General features: G+C 45.9%; 1 protein-coding gene across 1 annotated transcript in view; it reads left to right on the forward strand.

Moving 5' to 3' along the window:
* The first annotated feature begins 16586 nt into the window (after nt 1–16586).
* The window catches only part of SLC27A4 (solute carrier family 27 member 4), an 83773-nt gene continuing 79058 nt past the window's right edge, over nt 16587–21301 (forward strand). The window contains exon 1 of the mRNA XM_073600442.1: nt 16587–16890. The gene's annotated coding sequence lies outside the window, so the exon portion shown is untranslated. The remainder of the gene's footprint in view (nt 16891–21301) is intronic.

The following is a 21301-nucleotide window of genomic DNA, read 5'->3' on the forward strand; positions in this document are numbered from 1 at the left end:
ATCCCATTGGTGTCTACCAGTACAGGCGACAGTTCCTAAATCTGTCAAAGCCCACCTGACCTGTCTTTTTAATTAAAGGGGTCATGATGGTTCGGTAAGTAGGCTACTTACCTTTATCCACCGGGTGTCCCTTGCTTTTTCCATGATCGTTTCCAGTGGTGATGGTGTAAAGATCCAAATTGCTTCAAGTGTTATATGGACACTCCTATTATTTAATCCATTGGGACATTTGCTATCACTTTGCACTTTATGTATTTTTGGAATAAGATGCTAGTGCCTTATATGTACTATTAAGCATTTTTTGTACTTTATTTGTCACGTTATTTAAATATTGTGTTTTCTTTTTACCTTGTTTTGTTTAAGCGCCCTCTTATATTATACAACCCACATTTCACAAAGTCAGCACCTTGCACTTTGAGGGGAGCAGCTCATTCACTGTTTAATTTAGCTATAGCGCAGGGTTCTTTTTATTTTTCAGAGGATGCATCATTTCCACGACCACCACTGTTGACTGTAGACACAGAGGCTGCTTGCCCTCTTTTAGTGGCCTGTGAGCCTCTGCCTCTCCTTGGTGGCCTTCCGGACATGATGTATTTTTTGTTTTGCAACACCACACTGTATTAGATACTGTGTACACAACCTGATGTGTATTAGAAAGTGTACAATGGCTGCACTGTATTGCCTACTGTGTACATCACCAGAAGTGTAGTAGAAACTGTACAAACTGTATTAGATACTGTGTACACCGCCTGCACTTTATTAGCAACTGTACAACAGCTGCACTGTATTGTATACTGTGTACACCACCAGAAGTGTAGTAGAAACTGTACCCACTGTATTAGATACTGTGTGCACTGCCTGCACTGTATTAGCAACTGTACAACGGCTGCACTGTATTGTATACTGTGTACACCACCAGAAGTGTAGTAGGAACTGTACACACTGTATTAGATACTGTGTACACCGCCTGCACTTTATTAGCCACTGTACAACGGCTGCACTGTATTGTATACTGTGTACACCACCAAAAGTGTAGTAGAAACTGTACCCACTGTATTAGATACTGTGTACACTGCCTGCACTGTATTAGCAACTGTACAATGGCTGCACTGTATTGTATACTGTGTACACCACCAGAAGTGTAGTAGGAACTGTACACACTGTATTAGATACTGTGTACACCACCTGCACTTTATTAGCCACTGTACAACGGCTGCACTGTATTGTATACTGTGTACACCATCAGAAGTGTATTAGAAACTGTACACACTGTATTAGATACTGTGTACACCGACTGAAGTGTATTAGAAACTGTACACACTGTATTAGATACTGTGTACACCTCCTGCACTGTATTAGCAACTGTACAATGGCTGCACTGTATTATATACTGTGTACACCACCAGAAGTGTATTAGAAACTGTGTACACACTGTATTAGCAACTGTGTACACCGCCTGCACTGCATTAGAAACTGTACAACGGCTGTACTGTATTGAATACTGTGTACACCACCAGAAGTGTAGTAGAAACTGTACACACTGTATTAGATACTGTGTACACTGCCTGAAGTGTATTAGAAACAGTACACCACCAAATGCACTGTAAATATAGGCTACACTGAATGCAGTATTTATATACAGTATCTCACAAAAGTGAGTACACCCCTTACATTTTTGTAAATATTTATTATATCTTTTCAACTGACAACACTAAAGAAATGACACTTTGCTACAATGTAAAGTAGTGAGTGTACAGCTTGTATAACAGTGTAAATTTTCTGCCCCCACAAAATAACTCAACACCCAGCCATTAATGTCTAATCCCCTGGCAACAAAAGTGAGTACACCCCTCATGCCCCGTACACACGAGCGGAATTTCCGTCAAAAAAAGTGTGATGGGTGCTTTTGGTCGGATATTGCGACCGTGTGTATGCTCCATTCAACTTTTTCTGTCTGAATTTCCGCCAGCAAAAGACTGAGAGCTGGTTCTCTATTTTTCCGACAGAAAAAGTTCTTGACGGAAATTCCGCAAAAAAATACGCATGCTCGTAAACAATTCGACACATGCTCGGAAGCATTGAACTTCATTTTCTCGGCTCGTCGTAGTGTTGTATGTCACCGCGTTCTTGACGGTCAAAAGTTCAGAGAACTTTTGTGTGACCGTGTGTATGCAAGGCAAGCTTGAGCGGAATTCCGTCGGAAAAACCATCCAAGATTTTTCAGACGGAAATTCCGCTCGTGTGTATGGGGCATAAGTGAAAATGTCCAAATTGGGCCCAAAGTGTCAATATTTTGTCTGGCCACCATTATTTTCCAGCACTGCCTTAACCCTCTTGGGCATGGAGTTCACTTCACAGGTTGCCACTGGAGTCCTCTTTCACTCCTCCATGACAACATCACGGAGCTGGTGGATGTTGGAGACCTTGTGCTCCTCCACCTTCCGTTTGTGGATGCCCCACAGATTTTCAATAGGGTTTAGGTCTGGAGACATGCTTGGCCAGTCCATCACCTTTACCCTCAGCTTCTTTAGCAAGGCAGTGATCATCTTGGAGGTGTGTTTGGATTCATTATCATGTTGGAATACTGTCACTATCATGTTGGAATACCCAGTCTCCGAAGGGAGGGGATCATGTTCTGCTTCAGTATGTCACAGTATGTCACAGTACATGTTGGTATTCATGGTTCCCTCAATGAACTGTAGCTCCCCAGTGCCGGCAGCACTCATGCAGCCCCAGACCATGACACTCCCACCACCATGCTTGACTGTAGGCAAGACACACTTGTCTTTGTACTCCTCACCTGGTTACCGCCACACACGCTTGACACCAGCTGAACCAAATATGTTTATCTTGGTCTCATTAGACCGCAGGACATGGTTCCAGTAATCCATGTCCTTAGTCTGCTTGTCTTCAGAAAACTGTTTGTGGGCTTTCTTGTATATCATCTTTAGAAGATGCTATCTTCTGGGACGACAGCCATGCAGACCAATTTGATTCAGTGTGCGGCATATGGCATGAGCACTGACAGGCTGACCCCGCACCCCTTCAACTTCTGCAGCAATGCTGGCAGCACTCATACATCTATTTCCCAAAGACAACCTCTGGATCTGATGCTGAGCACGTGCACTCAGCTTCTTTGGTCAACCATGGGGAGGCCTGTTCTGAGTGGAACCTGTCCTGTTAAACTGCTGATGGTCTTGGCCACCGTGCTGCAACTCAGTTTCAGGGTCTTGGCAATCTTCTTATAGCCTAGGCCATCTTTATGTAGAGCAACAAGTCTTTTTTTCAGATCCTCAGAGAGCTCTTTGCCATGAGGTGCCACGTTGAACTTCCAGTGACCAGTATGAGAGAGTGAGAGCGATAACACCAAATTTAACACACCTGCTCCCCAACGAGTCACATGACACCGGGGAGGAAAAATTACTAATTTGGCCCAATTTGAACATTTTCACTTAGGGGTGTACTCACTTTTGTTGCCAGCAGTTTAGACATTAATGACTGTGTGTTGAGTTATTTTAAGAGGACAGCAAATTTACACTGTTATACACGCTGTACACTCACTACTTTACATTGTAGCAAAGTGTAATTTCTCCAGTGTTGTCACATGAAAAGATAGAATAAAATATTTACAAAAATGTGAGGGGTGTACTCACTTCTGTGAGATACTGTGTACACCACGGAATGCACTGTAGACATAGGCTATACTGGATGCAGGGTATATTTATATATATATATATATTGTAATGTTTGGGGATTGTTCAGCTCAAGTGGAAAGATGCGTTTTAGTGCAGTGAGTCCACATCAGAGAGGCATTTATAGTTAAGGGCCTGGTAGCCCACGTTTATTAAAGGAAAAAACAACAAAAGTCCATCCAGGAATCCCACGCAGGGGTCCAAGCTTCAGCAAGTAAATACAATAGAAAATCCAAATGAAAATGCTAGCCCACCTGGCTACTCTTCAGCAGTATTGCTGCTATAGGGAACAGGCCCCTCAAACAAGCTGCTTGGATGCACACAGTCTTAGGCTCCTTGGTCACACACAGTTTCAAGAGCTTCAATGCACACAGCTTCTGGCTCCTTTGACGCACACAGCTTTACAGCCCTTCAATGCACACAGCTTCTGGCTCCCTGGACGCACACAGCTTTGAAGCCCTTCAACGCACACAGCATCTGGCTCCTTGGACGCACATAGCTTTGAAGCCCTTCAACGCACACAGCATCTGGCTCCTTGGACGCACATAGCTTTGAAGCCCTTCAACGCACACAGCATCTGGCTCCTTGGACGCACATAGCTTTGAAGCCCTTCAACGCACACAGCATCTGTTCTCACACAGAGACAGTTACTAGCAGCCACTGCTCCAACTTCACCTTCCTCCACACTTTCTGCTCTCACCAGTCCCTCGTTATATGGGCTGTGTGCACCTGGGCACACACCCTGCTGGCTGTCCACAAGACCCGGACACAGGGTTGGAGATCCCGTCCCACCCAAGACTCTGAAGGATCTCCAAACTACAGAGCCCCATAAGGAACTAGCAAAACCTGGAGAAAACTGCCAGAGCAGTTCTCTCCACCTCAAACCTACACTCTGTAGCTCTGCACTCAGACAATATGCAGACTCTGTGTCCACTTTAACCCCATTTTCATAGTGACAGAGCCTTGCTCTGCCACATACCCCCCCCTCTTGTTTCGATCCGGAGGGAGAAACACCTGCACCCACCATAGCAGTTGGGACACTTCTGTGCTGGCCATCAGCCACGTAGGCCCAACCCTTTTTTCGGGTGTGCTTCCAGGTACGTCCCACCTTGGATCTTAACAGGGTCCTATAATTCCGTATACTCTGCCTTCCCTCTCTTCTCTTGGGGTTCCTGAGCATACTCTCCTCTCTTGGGGGAACTCTGCCTTCCCTGATCCTACCTTTCAGCTTACAGACGTCAGTTTTATCTTTCACCACAGGTCTTTCAGGTTCAAAAACCTCTCTCTGGTTACCCACGGCAACCACATCAATTTTAACAGCACCAAACATTAGCAGATCATACATTTCAATGACATCCTGTCGAACACAATCAGTGCCATCTATCTCAGTACTTGTTAGGACCAGACCTGAGGAGGGACAAAACACAGGCAAGCGATTACACCCCAAGGGTCCATAGCACAGCTTCACCTCACCTGTTGTCCAACACTCCATGGGTAACTGATCTAACAAATGACACTGATCCAAGCACAAACTACTTCTTTCTGATGTACACATTACATTTTTGCAGCAACCAACATTAGCACTTTCCTTTACAGTGTCTCCGGGTACTTTAAGTTGTACCACTTTCTGAGTGATAGAAAGCATCTCTGCTAGTGCTGCGTCTATTTTGGGCCCTACCTTCTCATGAGGTTTAGCGGGTGAAACAGTATCCACGCCCTCTATTGACCACTGCTCAGCCGCACCTCGGACCACACCAGCAGAGATGTTTATAGTCACTACACCAGCCGGAGAGACCTTTGATGTCTCCAACAGTTCTCCTGGGCACCTTCCATACCACTCAGTAACTGGGAGCACCCTCTCAGAGAACCTCAAGACTATCTGCCACACTGTTAATAAGCATTGGTCCCACCAATACCATTCTCGATCAAGGCTTCCCAGCACAGCCTGTACCACCTGGCTCCACCCATGGGTACTACACAGCACCACCTGGTCCGACTGTGGTGGAGACACCCAAGTGTACAGTGAGTGCATTTTTACCAACTCCAGCATTTCAAGTAAGGTTTTTGTCATCTCTAAACATCCAATGTCTAAATACCAGACCTTTCTAAGGTCTTTTTCCCTGTCCAAGACATGGAGGGGCTCATCCACTGCAGCTTGTGAGGTTGAGACATTTGAAGAGACCTCCAACTCCTTGGAGGTACCCCTCATCACAGCCTGTTGCTCCCCTGGAGCGCTGTCAGACACATGTCTCACACTTTTCCCTTCTGTACCAGTGTCAGTGAGCCACTGCAGGTCATTATAAGTCACATTGTCACCTTCACACTTGAGCTGTGGGGCTGTGGACAACACATCTGCTTTGCCAGCACCCTGAACAGTTCCTTCAGACTGGAGGGCATTAACCTTCGCAGGGACAAACGTGTCCTTGAGCACCAGCCGATCTGCAATCCCTCCATTGGGCATAGCAGGTGTTATGTCCACCACATTATTTAATATTGCGATTGCATTCTCATACCAATTATCCCAGTCTATTGTGGTTCCATCACCTACTCTAGAAGGCCCCACAGGAACCTGGGATTCACTAGCCAAAACATCACCTGTGTCATTTCTATACATATCCCTTTGGGTGGACACATCATCTGACAAGGCAGGCTGTAATACATGCTTTTGCCCTACCTGCTCTGGGGGCGCTACTGACCCACACAGCTCTGCACTTTCAGCTTTTGCAGGCTGAATTAACCCCTTGACAACTGGGTTACACTTAGGGTTGTGGGGCTGCGCCCGCACACTCTCACTGTGTGACTCAGTCTTCCTTTGTTTCACCAGAGTAGCACCACAGCCATCCTGGAACACCTCTGGCTCCAACACATGGAGACCCCATGAGACTTCCATGGACAAGCCTGCGCTTCTGGTTGTCACGGGAGATATCCTACTCCCATCATTGGCAGTGAACACATTTCCAACATTTTCAGACATGACATTAAAGGGAACACATTTTTCAATGTCATTATCACCAATACCATCACATTTGCCAACAGTAACACATTTGTCAGCATAACCATCAGAATTTTCATTACGTATAGACATAACTGCTACTTTTGTGGATTGTCTATTACCAACCACAGCCTGTGAGCCTCTCTTCACATCACCCTCTATCTTTAAAGGGGAACTCTTTCCTCCTTGAGCAGCTCCATAGCTGACCTGGGAAACTCTCTGCTCCGTCACTGCGAGCTCCTCTGAAGTTTCCCTGGGCAACTCTGCAGCACCTGTCACTAGGGAACATGGCACAAGAACAGTTTTGGTCACCCCTACTTTAACCTCTCCAGCACTCTGCTGGATTATAGTAGGCACATGCATAGTCCCCATGTCCATTTGAGTCTTTAAACTTGCTGTCAGCTGGGCTTCACCATGTGCCTCCCCACTGCTCCGGGTAGCACGCTGCAGCAAGTCTATGTCCATTTGCACTGCGGATCTCCCCGCTGGACACACTCCCATTTCACTAGGTTCAGTCCCACAAACTGAAACAGTCTTACCATTTTCAGTGGCTGGCATCATACCCTTCACTTGAGTGCGCGGTCTCTCAGCTGCATCCATACCAGCTACTTCCTCTGTGTGGCCATAGGACGACACTGCAGCCTTTCCAGACTCTTCAGCGTTGTTCCAGAACCTTGGGCAAGTAAAAATTCCATGCCCCACTTGACCACATTCCAAGCACGGTACTGGAAGCTGAACTTTACTTTCTTGGAATCTCCTTGATGACTGGCTCTCTGTTGCCAAGGGATACCACTGGTCATGACCATCAGCAGACAGACTCCTTGGACCCCCGACATCCCTGTTGGCCTGGACATTGCTTCCACAGATGACCATATTCCTCTTTTTCACACGCTGTTGTCCACCTGGCTTCCTGTTGCCAGGGGAAACTTCTTTCACTTCCTTTTTAACTGGGGATGACATGATTAATTTACCCCAGGTCACAGAAATTTCACACTTGGAAAAATTCTCTGGCGTGGCTGGGGCATGTGGTGAAATACCCTCTAGCCATAGAACCCTTTCCCTTGCTTCAGCAAGGATTGCTTCCTTTTTCTGTTTTGAACGCCCCATGCTTGCTGTCTTACACACAGCAACTTGCAACACACTTCATAGCAAAGAGAAAAAAAAATATGTGATTCTCCTTTCACAGGTACACAACCTGCATGCAACACAGAGAGAATAAATATGTGATTCTCCTTTCACAGGTACACAACCTGCATGCAACACAGTCCATCAAACTTCTGTGCAATGCTGTTCGCCTGGCTGCCACACACAGCTAGCAGTAGTTCCTGATGCGACTCACCATGGAGCAAGGACCCAGATTCAACTGTCTACATGCCCGCATTCTAGCACCACTTGTAATGTTTGGGGATTGTTCAGCTCAAGTGGAAAGATGCGTTTTAGTGCAGTGAGTCCACATCAGAGAGGCATTTATAGTTAAGGGCCTGGTAGCCCACGTTTATTAAAGGAAAAAACAACAAAAGTCCATCCAGGAATCCCACGCAGGGGTCCAAGCTTCAGCAAGTAAATACAATAGAAAATCCAAATGAAAATGCTAGCCCACCTGGCTACTCTTCAGCAGTATTGCTGCTATAGGGAACAGGCCCCTCAAACAAGCTGCTTGGATGCACACAGTCTTAGGCTCCTTGGTCACACACAGTTTCAAGAGCTTCAATGCACACAGCTTCTGGCTCCTTTGACGCACACAGCTTTACAGCCCTTCAATGCACACAGCTTCTGGCTCCCTGGACGCACACAGCTTTGAAGCCCTTCAACGCACACAGCATCTGGCTCCTTGGACGCACATAGCTTTGAAGCCCTTCAACGCACACAGCATCTGGCTCCTTGGACGCACATAGCTTTGAAGCCCTTCAACGCACACAGCATCTGGCTCCTTGGACGCACATAGCTTTGAAGCCCTTCAACGCACACAGCATCTGTTCTCACACAGAGACAGTTACTAGCAGCCACTGCTCCAACTTCACCTTCCTCCACACTTTCTGCTCTCACCAGTCCCTCGTTATATGGGCTGTGTGCACCTGGGCACACACCCTGCTGGCTGTCCACAAGACCCGGACACAGGGTTGGAGATCCCGTCCCACCCAAGACTCTGAAGGATCTCCAAACTACAGAGCCCCATAAGGAACTAGCAAAACCTGGAGAAAACTGCCAGAGCAGTTCTCTCCACCTCAAACCTACACTCTGTAGCTCTGCACTCAGACAATATGCAGACTCTGTGTCCACTTTAACCCCATTTTCATAGTGACAGAGCCTTGCTCTGCCACAATATATATATATATATATATATATATATATATATATATATATATATATATATATACTAGACTGTATATATATATATATATATATATATACTGCCTGCACTGACTGAATATAGAATAAACACTGAATATATATATATATATATATATATATATATATATATATATGCAGGTGATACTCGAAAAATTTGAATATCGTACAAAAGTTAATTTATTTCATTAATGCAACTTAAAAGGTGAAACTAATATATGAGATAGACCAAGGGAGCCAAACTCTTCTATGTGGGAGAACTGAAGGGGTTCCACATAGAAGAGTTTGGCTCCCTTGGTTAAGACGCAGGATCTTTCATTCTATTACTAGGATAGGACCCACTAATCGGGGTACTTTGACGCATTGGGGAATATTGCTGCTTACTCTGTTATCAAAGCACGGATCTCCCTGTCTGCTTCAGATCCCGGGACATCGGATGATCGCCTCTCGCAGATGACATCCAGCAGAGCAGTGTGCCATTGGTCCATTTATGTTCCAAAGACCCCCTGTAATTAAGGGGTCCACCTGATCTGGTAAGGGCATCCTCATGATTTTACTCATTACATCTGCTGACAAGTGATTGACCTGGGTGTAATCAGAAGAATTTTTTCATTTCTGAGCCACGGATCTCCCTGTCTGCTTCGGATCCCGGGACATTGGATGATCGCCTCTCGCAGATGACATCCAGCAGAGCAGTGTGCCATTGGTCCATTTATGTTCCAAAGACCCCCTGTAATTAAGGGGTCCACCTGATCTGGTAAGGGCATCCTCATGATTTTACTCATTACATCTGCTGACAAGTGATTGACCTGGGTGTAATCAGAAGAATTTTTTCATTTCTGACCCACGGATCTCCCTGTCTGCTTCGGATACCGGGACATTGGATGATCGCCTCTCGCAGATGACATCCAGCAGAGCAGTGTGCCATTGGTCCATTTATGTTCCAAAGACCCCCTGTAATTAAGGGGTCCACCTGATCTGGTAAGGGCATCCTCATGATTTTACTCTTTACATCTGCTGACAAGTGATTGACCTGGGGGTAATCAGAAGAATTTTTTCATGTCTGACCGTATGGACTTTAATATATATACTTATTATCTTTGAGCATATGGACTTTCAATATTTCTCATTGTTTCTTTTTTTTGCGCTGCACTTAATTGTTTTATAATTAAGCCATAACACCTGCAAAGGGGTCCTGAGCCTTTAAATGGTCTCTCAGTCTGGTTCAGTAGGAATCACAATCATGGGAAAGACCGCTGACCTGACAGTTGTGCAGAAAACCATCATTGACACCCTCCATAAGGAGGGAAAGCCTCAAAAAGTAATTGCAAAAGAATTTGGATGTTCCCAAAGTGCTGTATCAAAGCACATTAATAGAAGGTTATGTGGAAGGGAAAAGTCTGGAAGAAAAAGGTGTACAAGCAGCATGGATGACCGCAGCCTGGAGAGGATTGCCAGGAAAAGGCCATTCAAAAGTGTTGGGGACTTTCACAAGGAGTGGACTGAGGCTGGAGTGAGTGCATCAAGAGCCACCACACACAGACAGATTCCTGAGCATGGACTTCAAATGTCGTATTCCTCTACTCAAGCCACTCCTGAACAACAATGTCAGAAGCGTCTTACCTGGGCTAAAGAAGAACAGACCTGGTCTGTTGCTCAGTGGTCCAAAGTTCTCTTTTCTGATGAGAGCAAATTTTGCATCTCATTTGGAAATCAAGGACCCAGAGTATGGAGGAAGAATGGAGAGGCACACACTGCAAGATGCTTGAAGTCCAGTGTGAAGTTTTCACAGTCTGTGTTGATTTGGGGAGCCATGTCATCTGGTGTGGTCCATTGTGCATCATTAAGTCCAGGGTCAACGCAGCCGTCTACCAGGAGATTTTGGAGCACTTCATGCTTCCTTCCGCAGACACGCTGTATGGGGATGCTGACTTCATTTTCCAGCAGAACTTGGCACCTGCCCACACTGCCAAAAGCATCAAAACCTGGTTCAATGACTGTGGGATTACTGTGCTTGATTGGCCAGCAAACTCGCCTGACCTGAACCCCATAGAGTATCTATGGGGCATTGCCAAGAGAAAGATGAGAGACATGAGACCAAACAATGCAGAAGAGCTGAAGGCCGCTATTGAAGCATCCTGGTCTTCCATAACACCTCAGCAGTGCCACAGGCTGATAGCTTCCATGCCACGCCGCATTGAGGCAGTCATTGCTGCAAAAGGGGCCCAAACCAAGTACTGAGTACATATGCATGCTTCTACTTTTCAGAGGTCCGATATTGTTTTATGTACAATCCTTGTTTTATTGATTGCATGTAATATTCTAATTTCCTGAGATTGTGGATTTGGGGTTTTCTTGAGCTGTAAGCCATAATCATCACAATTATGACAAATCACGGCTTGAACTATCTTGCTTTGCATGTAATAAGTCTATTGCCCCGTACACACGGTCGGACTTTGTTCGGACATTCCGACAACAAAATCCTAGGATTTTTTCCGACGGATGTTGGCTCAAACTTGTCTTGCATACACACGGTCACACAAAGTTGTCGGAAAATCCGATCGTTCTAAACGCGGTGACGTAAAACACGTACGTCGGGACTATAAACGGGGCAGTGGCCAATAGCTTTCATCTCTTTATTTATTCTGAGCATGCGTGGCACTTTGTCCGTCGGATTTGTGTACACACGATCGGAATTTCCGACAACGGATTTTGTTGAAAATTTTATCTCCTGCTCTCCAACTTTGTGTGTCGGAAAATCCGATGGAAAATGTCCGATGGAGCCCACACACGGTCGGAATTTCCGACAACACGCTCCGATCGGACATTTTCCATCGGAAAATCCGACCGTGTGTACGGGGCATAACTCATATATTAGTTTCACCTTTTAAGTTGCATTAGTGAAATAAATGAACTTTTGCACAATATACTCATTTTTCGAGTATCACCTGTATATATTAGACTGACTGTATATATATATATATATATATATATATATATATATATATATATATCAAATACACTGCCACTAACTGAATAACCTGCCTGCTTAATCTAACTCAAGCTATCTCTCTGTCCACGCCAATAACGCTACAGACGGCCGCTCCGTAAGCAGCCTTATATAGTGTGGGCCATTGACTTAGCCCCCCTGAGCCATGATTGGCTAAAGGCACTCTGCCTTTGGCCAATTATGGCTCTCTCAGCAGAGTGTGCTGCGATTGGCCAAACCATGCAGGTCAGGTGCACACTTTGGCCAATTAGCAAACAGCAATGCACTGCGATCTCGTAGTCAGAGGCGGCTCTTTAATTAGGCAAATTAGGCGGTCACCTAAGGCCTTGCACTCACTGGGGGCCTCGCAGCCGTCTAATTTGCCTGTGATCAATCACCAGGGTGGCGTCCTGCCACCTCCAGCACTGCCTTCTACTTTCCGGTCATTGCTGTCACTTTTCAATAGAGAAGCCGGGCTTCTGCAGAAGTGACAGCACAGCTCTCCAGGCGGCCACACTGAACCCTCCCCACCTGGATGCAGCTAGTATAATATACAGGAAGCGGGGAGGGTCTAACATCGCAAGTGTCAGGCTGCTCAGGCATCCATCTAGACACTGCACTTGCACTTGCAGCATCTCCCACGCCAGTTGACACCCAGAGTAACAGAGCCGAGAACGCTTTTCCTAGGCTCCTCCTTGGCTCGTGACAAACCACACGAGGAGGAGCCTAGGAGAAAGAACATCTGTCTGCACATAGAGCCTGAGCCCGCGCCATATCTGAAGTCTGTGTTGGGACATTTATGGGGGGAGGAGAAAGAAAAGGATTTATGGCAGGTGAAGACGATTTGGGGGGGGGGCTTTTGCTGGAAGAGGAATGGTGATCCTGTGTAGTATGAGGATTTGGTGGAGTCAGTTTATTTTAAAGTGGTTGGTGTGAAATGCAGTTCTGAACTGTTCCTTCTGTGCATAGCATGCACCTTAACTCTCTGCTCTCTCCCTTTATTTCTTTTTTTTTTCTCTCCGTATTTCTTTCTTTCTCTCTCCATCCCCCTCTCTTTTTTTCTTTTGTTCTTTCTACCTCTCTCCATCCCTCCTTCATTCTTCCTCCCCCCATCCCTCTTTCTTCCTCCCTCCATCCCTCTTTCTTTCTATCTCCTTTCTCCCTCCATCCCTTCTTTCTTCCTTCCTTTCTTTCTTTCCTTCTTTCTTTCTTTCTTTCTTTCTTTCTTTCTTTCTTTCTTTCTTTCTTTCTTTCTTTCTTTCTTTCTTTTTCTTTCTTTCTTTCTTTCTTTCTCCCTCCATTCCTTTTTCTTTCTTTCTTCCTCCCTCTATCCTTTTTCTTTCTCTCTTTCTTCCTCCCTCCATCCCTCTTTCTTTCTTTTTCTTTCTTTCTTTCTTTCTTTCTTTCTTTCTTTCTTTCTTTCTTTCTTTCTTTCTTTCTTTCTTTCTTTCTTTCTCCCTCCCTTCCTCTTTCTTTTTTTCTTTCTTTCTTTCACCCTCCATCCTTCTTTCTTTCTTGCTTTCTTTCTGTATCCCTCCCTTCCTCTTTCCTTCTCCCTCCCACCATCCCTCTCTTTTTTTCTTCCTTTCTTCCTCCCTCCACCCCTCTCTTTTCTTTCTTTCTCCCTCCTTTTTTCTTTCTCCTTCCATCCCTCTCTCCTTTTTTCTTTTTTTCTCCCTCAATCCTGCTTTCCTTTATTTCTCTCTTTCTTTCTCCATCTCTATCTCTCCCTCCCTCTTTGTCTCTTCATCCCACCATTCGTATACAGACCAGGATCTCCCAGTTTCACTCCAGTTCTCCGCTACCTATCCCTCATCTCCTACCCACTCCCCCCTTCTCCCCTACCCCATGGTTCCCACTCCCATTCCCCATCCCCCAAGGCAGAGCATCTTATTACTGCTGCTGCTTATGTGGGTGGGATGTGTGCTCACCCTCCTCTCCTATTCTTCCCATGTTATTGGCACAGTACACATCCCACCCACACAAGCAGCAGCAGTAATAAGATACTCCACCTTGGGGTTCTTCCTTAACCCCTGCAAAGGGCGTGAGTGGGGCATCATGTCTAAATTTCGCCCAAGGCCTAGAGCCGCCCAAGGCCTAGAGCCGCCGCTGCTCGCAGTGCATTATGGGGCGTTACGCGGTGCTTGAATTTTTAGTGAACGCCCCATAATGTTCGCTGTTCGGCAAACGGGCGAACACCCGATGTTCGAACCGAACTCAAGTTCCACCTGAACGTCGAGCTCATCCCTAAGTACCAGTACCGAACTGTGTCACAAATTCATGCATCAGTTGAAAATAGCAAAAGAGATACCAGTTTGGGAGGCTGTGTCTAACCTTCAAATGTTCAAATGTAAGTAGTTTCCCCTCCCCCACTATATTCTTCAGTTGTTTGATGCCCACTTGGGCCCAGAGTATTGGATCCGGGATTGCATCAAAATGGGATAATCTAGGATTAAACCATAAGGGGGTGTCTGGTGACCACTTCCGAGCCTCAGAGTGCATCAACACCTTCACCCCGTCCCATGCACAAACAGTAGCGCGCATCAACCCAGTCAAAGGTGACGACACTTGGGAACCCCTGTATACCAAGTGGTAAAGACTCTTGTAGGATCCCATAAGGGTGGCCTCAAGTACATTTGTTGCATCTCCATCATCCCACAATAGCTATCACCTGGCAATGACCATTTGTAACGTACGGAGACCTATTCTGGGATGACATAAAGACCATAAAAATGAACTAAACAGGCTATTTGCACGTTTAAAAAACAAACATGGGATTCAAATTGGAGAATTGCGCAGAAAATATAAAAAAGACAGGTAGAATTTTCATCTTAAAAAGGTTCACTCTACCAATCAAGGAGAGCGGTAGATGTCTCCAGGCATCCAGCTGCGTCCTAACTTTGGTAAGAAGAGGTAGAAGATTAAGGGACATATAATCACCCAACTTTGGGGGATATACAAATACCAAGGTATTTAAATTCAAATACCCAAGCTTTAGGGGACTAATTGCGATGCCTGAGCTTGAGCCCCGTCATCAATAGCCATCACTTTAGTTTTTTCCCAATTAACTCGTAGACCTGAAAAACGTGCAAAAGTACTTAAAATCTCGAACACCGCCTCTAGAGATGATCCTGGATCTTCTAAAAAGAGGAGCATATTGTCCACGTATAGGGCAGTAAATTTTCGTATACCTCCCACCTCAAGATCCCTTACTGCTGTAGATGTTCACAGAGCAATAGCTATTGGTTCTATTGCGAGAACAAATAAGGATGGGGTGAGTGAACACCCTGACGCGTTCCCCTACCTACTACAAACTGAGGAGAGACCGAGATCCAGTTATGGAAAGTATCCCCAAACCACATGTACCGTAGGACTGTGGACATATAGTGCCAGTCCACAGAGTCAAAGGCCTTTTCCATACCAAGGGACACTACCACCCTAGCCCCGGAATTGGCATGATCAATTTGTAGGCGTGCAAATAGTCTGCCAAGATTAGCGTCTGTAGATTTCTGGGGAATGAAACCCGTTTGATCTATGTCCACCAGAGTAGTGATAAACTGTGATAATCTAGTGGCCAGTGTTTTTGTTAAAATCTTAATATCTTGGTTTAAAAGAGCAATAGGCCTGTAAGAAGAACAAGTCATAGGGTCCTTGGTTTAGGCAACAGTATCACCTGAGATTCCATAAGAGAATCTGGGAGAAGCTTATGTTCTAGACAGAAGTGAAACAGAGCCCTAAGTCTCGGGACAAGAGCCTCCACATGTGGCCAATACCACTCTATACCACTCTATGCAGTACCCTTCCGGACCTGCGGATTTATGGGGAGGGAAGGCCCTAATGGCAGTTTCAATCTCCTTCTCTGTAATCTCCGCCTCTATTTTAAGGGAGGAAAGTAATGATTCCAAGTGCTTTCAAGAGATTGGACATGGTGGTGTTTCCTCAGATATGGCGACCCATCACATTTGGCTACCCGTTGGAGTGCGCATGCGCGCTGCCGCCATATGCGTTCCAACACTGTTGTAAGACACTACTTTGCCACAGGGCCGCTCGCCACGCTTCGGGCACGACCTCGCTTCGCTCGGCATAATTATAATCTAACTCTATGTCCACTTGGATGGTGGGGCTTGAACCTGGACTCAGGGGTGTGGCCACAAAATTCTGTGCAAGCGCAGATCGCCGCAGTGTTGGAACGCATATGGCGTACTGATGTTTGTGGAAGACATATAACTGGGCATGGTGGAGGATACAGAGCTGACAACGGTAGTGTGTAGTACACTGTAGAGCAGTGATGGCGAACCTTGGCCCCCCAGATGTTTCGGAACTACATTTCCCATGATGCTCCACTACACTGACGCGTGCATGAGCATTATGGGAAATGTAGTTCCAAAACATCTGGGGTGCCAAGGTTCGCTATCACTGCTGTAGAGGATCATGGGAAGATACACAAAACACACACCGGATGCTGGATGCAGAGCACATTACACTGCTTGGTAACCGCCCACACAGTTCTCTCTCGCCTTATTTACAATTTCCCGGTCACATGATACGGTGACGCTACACAGCTCAACCCAGTCACGTGAGTGACCTTCTTCGCTACCATGTGGAGAACAACACCGCCGCATTTAGCTCAGCGGCGGCGCCCAGCGGCCAGTACTGGTGTTACAGCTAATGGGGAAAAGGAGTGTGGACGGCTAACTACATTCCCCGGGATTCCTCTGTGCGGCGTACACAGCCAGAGGAGGGGGCGGGGCTTAACAGCCGCATGACAGGGCGCTCCCGGAAAGTCTACACACCGGAGTGAGCGGAGCCGGGAGAGGAGGACGGAGGAGGCAGCGCCAAGGGGGACGTGTGGTGTGTGTGTATAGCAGGTTAGTGTGTGGGGACCAGTGTTATTGTGACCGGGCACAGCAGCTTGAAAGTGTGTGTCCTGCTGTATCTTGTGTGTGTCCTCCTGTATACTATGTCCTGCTGTATACTGTGTGTGTCCTCCTGTAAACTGTGTGTGTCCTCCTGTATACTGTGTGTGTCCTCCTGTATACTGTGTGTGTCCTGCTGTATATTGTGTGTGTGTCCTCCTGTATACTGTGTGTGTCCTGCTGTATATTGTGTGTGTCCTCCTGTATACTGTGTGTGTCCTCCTGTATACTGTGTGTGTCCTCCTGTATACTGTGTGTGTCCTGCTGTATATTGTGTGTGTCCTCCTGTATACTGTGTGTGTCCTCCTGTATACTGTGTGTGTCCTCCTGTATACTGTGTGTGTCCTGCTGTATATTGTGTGTGTCCTCCTGTATACTGTGTGTGTCCTGCTGTATATTGTGTGTGTCCTCCTGTATACTGTGTGTGTCCTCCTGTATACTGTGTGTGTCCTCCTGTATACTGTGTGTGTCCTGCTGTATATTGTGTGTGTCCTGCTGTATATTGTGTGTGTCCTGCTGTATATTGTGTGTGTCCTGCTGTATACTGTGTGTGTCCTGCTGTATATTGTGTGTGTCCTGCTGTATATTGTGTGTGTCCTGCTGTATATTGTGTGTGTCCTGCTGTATATTGTGTGTGTCCTGCTGTATATTGTGTGTGTCCTGCTGTATATTGTGTGTGTCCTGCTGTATATTGTGTGTGTCCTGCTGTATATTGTGTGTGTCCTGCTGTATATTGTGTGTGTCCTCCTGTATATTGTGTGTGTCCTGCTGTATATTGTGTGTGTCCTGCTGTATACTGTGTGTGTCCTGCTGTATACTGTGTGTGTCCTGCTGTATATTGTGTGTGTCCTGCTGTATATTGTGTGTGTCCTGCTGTATATTGTGTGTGTCCTCCTGTATATTGTGTGTGTCCTGCTGTATATTGTGCCCTGCTGTATATTGTGTGTGTCCTCCTGTATACTATGTCCTGCTGTATACTGTGTGTGTCCTCCTGTATACTGTGTGTGTCCTCCTGTATACTATGTCCTCCTGTATACTGTGTGTGTCCTCCTGTATACTATGCCCTGCTGTATACTGTGTGTGTCCTCCTGTATACTATGCCTTGCTGTATACTGTGTGTGTCCTCCTGTATACTGTGTGTGTCCTCCTGTATACTGTGTGTGTCCTGCTGTATATTGTGTGTGTCCTGCTGTATATTGTGTGTGTCCTGCTGTATACTGTGTGTGTCCTGCTGTATACTGTGTGTGTCCTGCTGTATACTGTGTGTGTCCTGCTGTATACTGTGTGTGTCCTGCTGTATACTATGTCCTGCTGTATACTGTGTGTGTCCTCCTGTATACTATGTCCTGCTGTATACTGTGTGTGTCCTCCTGTATACTGTGTGTGTCCTCCTGTATACTATGTCCTCCTGTATACTGTGTGTGTCCTCCTGTATACTATGCCCTGCTGTATACTGTGTGTGTCCTCCTGTATACTATGCCTTGCTGTATACTGTGTGTGTCCTCCTGTATACTGTGTGTGTCCTCCTGTATACTGTGTGTGTCCTCCTGTATACTGTGTGTGTGTCCTCCTGTATACTGTGTCCTCCTGTATACTATGCCCTGCTGTATACTGTGTGTGTCCTCCTGTATACTATGCCCTGCTGTATACTGTGTGTGTCCTCCTGTATACTATGCCCTGCTGTATACTGTGTGTGTCCTCCTGTATACTATGCCCTGCTGTATACTGTGTGTGTCCTCACACCACCCCAATAACATACAATACATTCTATATACTCAACACATCATCCATTATATATACACTGACAGATCTATACATACCAGGCATCAAATAGTGTGTGTGTGTGTGTGTGTGTGTGTGTGTATAGATATAGATATAGAGAGAGAGAGATCGATCTCAACACACTATTCATCAGGGTCTGTCCCCTACATACTGTCCTATGTATATAGATCCTCCATACTGATCATATTCATTAGTTCTATGTGTATATTATCCACACTGACCTCTACAGAGACCATTCATCAGGGCCTGTCCCCTCCATACTGATCACATCAGTCATCACATACTCTACATCATATGTATGTGTGTTTTTTATATAATATATACATACACACCACTTTATTAGGTCCACCTGTTCAATCGCTTGGTAACACAAATTGCTAATCAGCCAATCACATGGCAGCAACTCAATACATCTAGACGTGGTAAAGATGACTTTCAGAAGCTCAACCCGAAGCATCAGAATGGGGAAGAAAGGGGATTTCAGTGACTTTGAACGTGGCATGGGTTGTTGGTGCCAGACGGGCCGGTCTGAGTATTTCAAAAACTGGGTCTTTTCCTCACAGCCATCTCTTGGGTTTAAAGAATGGTCCAAAAAAAAAAGAGAAAAGAGAAAATATCCAGTCAGCGGCAGTTGTGTGGAGAAAAATGCCTTGTAGAGGTCAGAGGAGAATGGGCAGACGGGTTCCAGATGATAGAAAGGCAACAGTAACCCAAATAACCACTTGTTACAACCAAGGTATGCAGAATACCATCTCTGAACACATGGAATCTTGAAGTAGATGGGCTACAGCAGCAGAAGACCACACCGGGTGCCACTCCTGTCAGCTAAGAACGGGAAACTGAGGCTATAGTTTGCACAGGATCACCAAAATTGGAAAATGGAGAATTGGAAAAAAAACGTTGCCTGGTCTGAAGAGTCTCGATTTCAGCTGAGACGTTCAGATTGTAGGGTCAGAATTTGGTGTAAAGAACATGAAATCATGGATCCATCCTGCCTTGTATAAACGGTTCAGGCTGGTGTAATCATCTTCTGATGGCTCCTTCCAGCAGGATAATACACCATGTCACAAATCTCCAATCATCTCACCACTGGACAATGAGGTCCCTGTCCTCCAATGGCCTCCACACTCACCACATCTCATCCAATACAGCATCTTTGGGATGTGGTGGAATGGGAGATAAGCATCATGGATGTGCAGTGAGCAAATCTGCAGCAACTGCGTGATGTTATCATGTCACTATGGAGCAAAATCTCTGAGGAATGTTTCCAACTCCTTTTGTTGAATCTATGCCACGAAGAATAAAGGCAAAGGGGGGTCCAACCCACTACTAGCAAGGTGTACCATGTGTGTTCTGTACTGACCTCTACAGTCACAATTCATCAGGGTCTGTTCCCTCCATACTGCCCTATATACAGAGTCCTGTGTGTAGAGAGCCTCCATACTGATCAGCCATCATATACAGTACATAGACTATGGGGGTTTATTTATGAAAGGCAAATCCACTTTGCACTACAAGTGCACTGGAAGTGCGGTCACTGCAGATCCGAGGGGGACATGCAAGGAAAATAAAAAAACAGCATGTTTGCTTGTATATGATTGGATGATAAAATCAGCAGAGCTTCCCCTCATTTCAGATCTTCCCCACTTGTGTATACATCATCAATCCTCCATATTTATCATATACCATTTATGTTGTCCATACTGACATCTACACACCCCATTCATCATGGTCTGTTCCCTCCTTACTGCCCTGTATTCACAGTCCTATGTCTGTAGCCCTGCATAGTAATTATTTAATGCACTGTTTGTATAGTGTGTGCAAGTGTAATCAATTTTTATATATATATATATATAACACCACACACACACACACACACACACACTCTGCTGTTTGGGTGAGCTGCATCAGTCAGGCTGCTTTTACACTGGGGCGGTAGGGGGCGTCGGCGGTAAAACAGCGCTATTTTTAGCGCTGTTTTACCGCAGTATTCGTCCGCTAGCGGTGCAGTTTAAACCCCCCGCTGGAGGCCGAAAAAGGGTTAAAACCACTCGTATAGCGCGGCTATAGCCGCGGTATTACCGCGGTATAGCCACGCTGTCCCATTGATTTCAATGGGCAGGAGCGGTTTAGGAGCGATGAATACACCGCTCCTTCACCGCTCCAAAGATGCGGCTGGCAGGAGATTTTTTCTTCTCCTGCCAGCGCACCGCTTCACACTCGGGCTTTCACACTGAACAAACAGCGGAGGCTGTTTTGGGTCGGTTTGCAGGCGGTATTTTTAGCGCAATAACGCCTGCAAACCGCCCCAGTGTGAAAGGGGTCTCAATGAAAATCATCATCAGGAGTATACACACCACGCAGGCTCCACTCTCTTCACCTCTATGTATTTCCAATGAAAGGGGTCAGCACTCTTCACATACAGTAAATCTGCTTTTGTATATACCAACAAGTTTCCGACTTATCTCAGTGGACAGCATTGAGCAACTGTTTTGAGAGTGACCTAGTTGTAGCTTGAGGAAGAGTGTGGCGCACTTGACACTGTTGCTGAACACTGAGATAAGAGAAGTACAAGTAGAGC

Source organism: Aquarana catesbeiana, linkage group LG09 (assembly GCF_042186555.1).
Source record: "Aquarana catesbeiana isolate 2022-GZ linkage group LG09, ASM4218655v1, whole genome shotgun sequence".
In the NCBI taxonomy this organism is placed as follows: domain Eukaryota; kingdom Metazoa; phylum Chordata; class Amphibia; order Anura; family Ranidae; genus Aquarana; species Aquarana catesbeiana.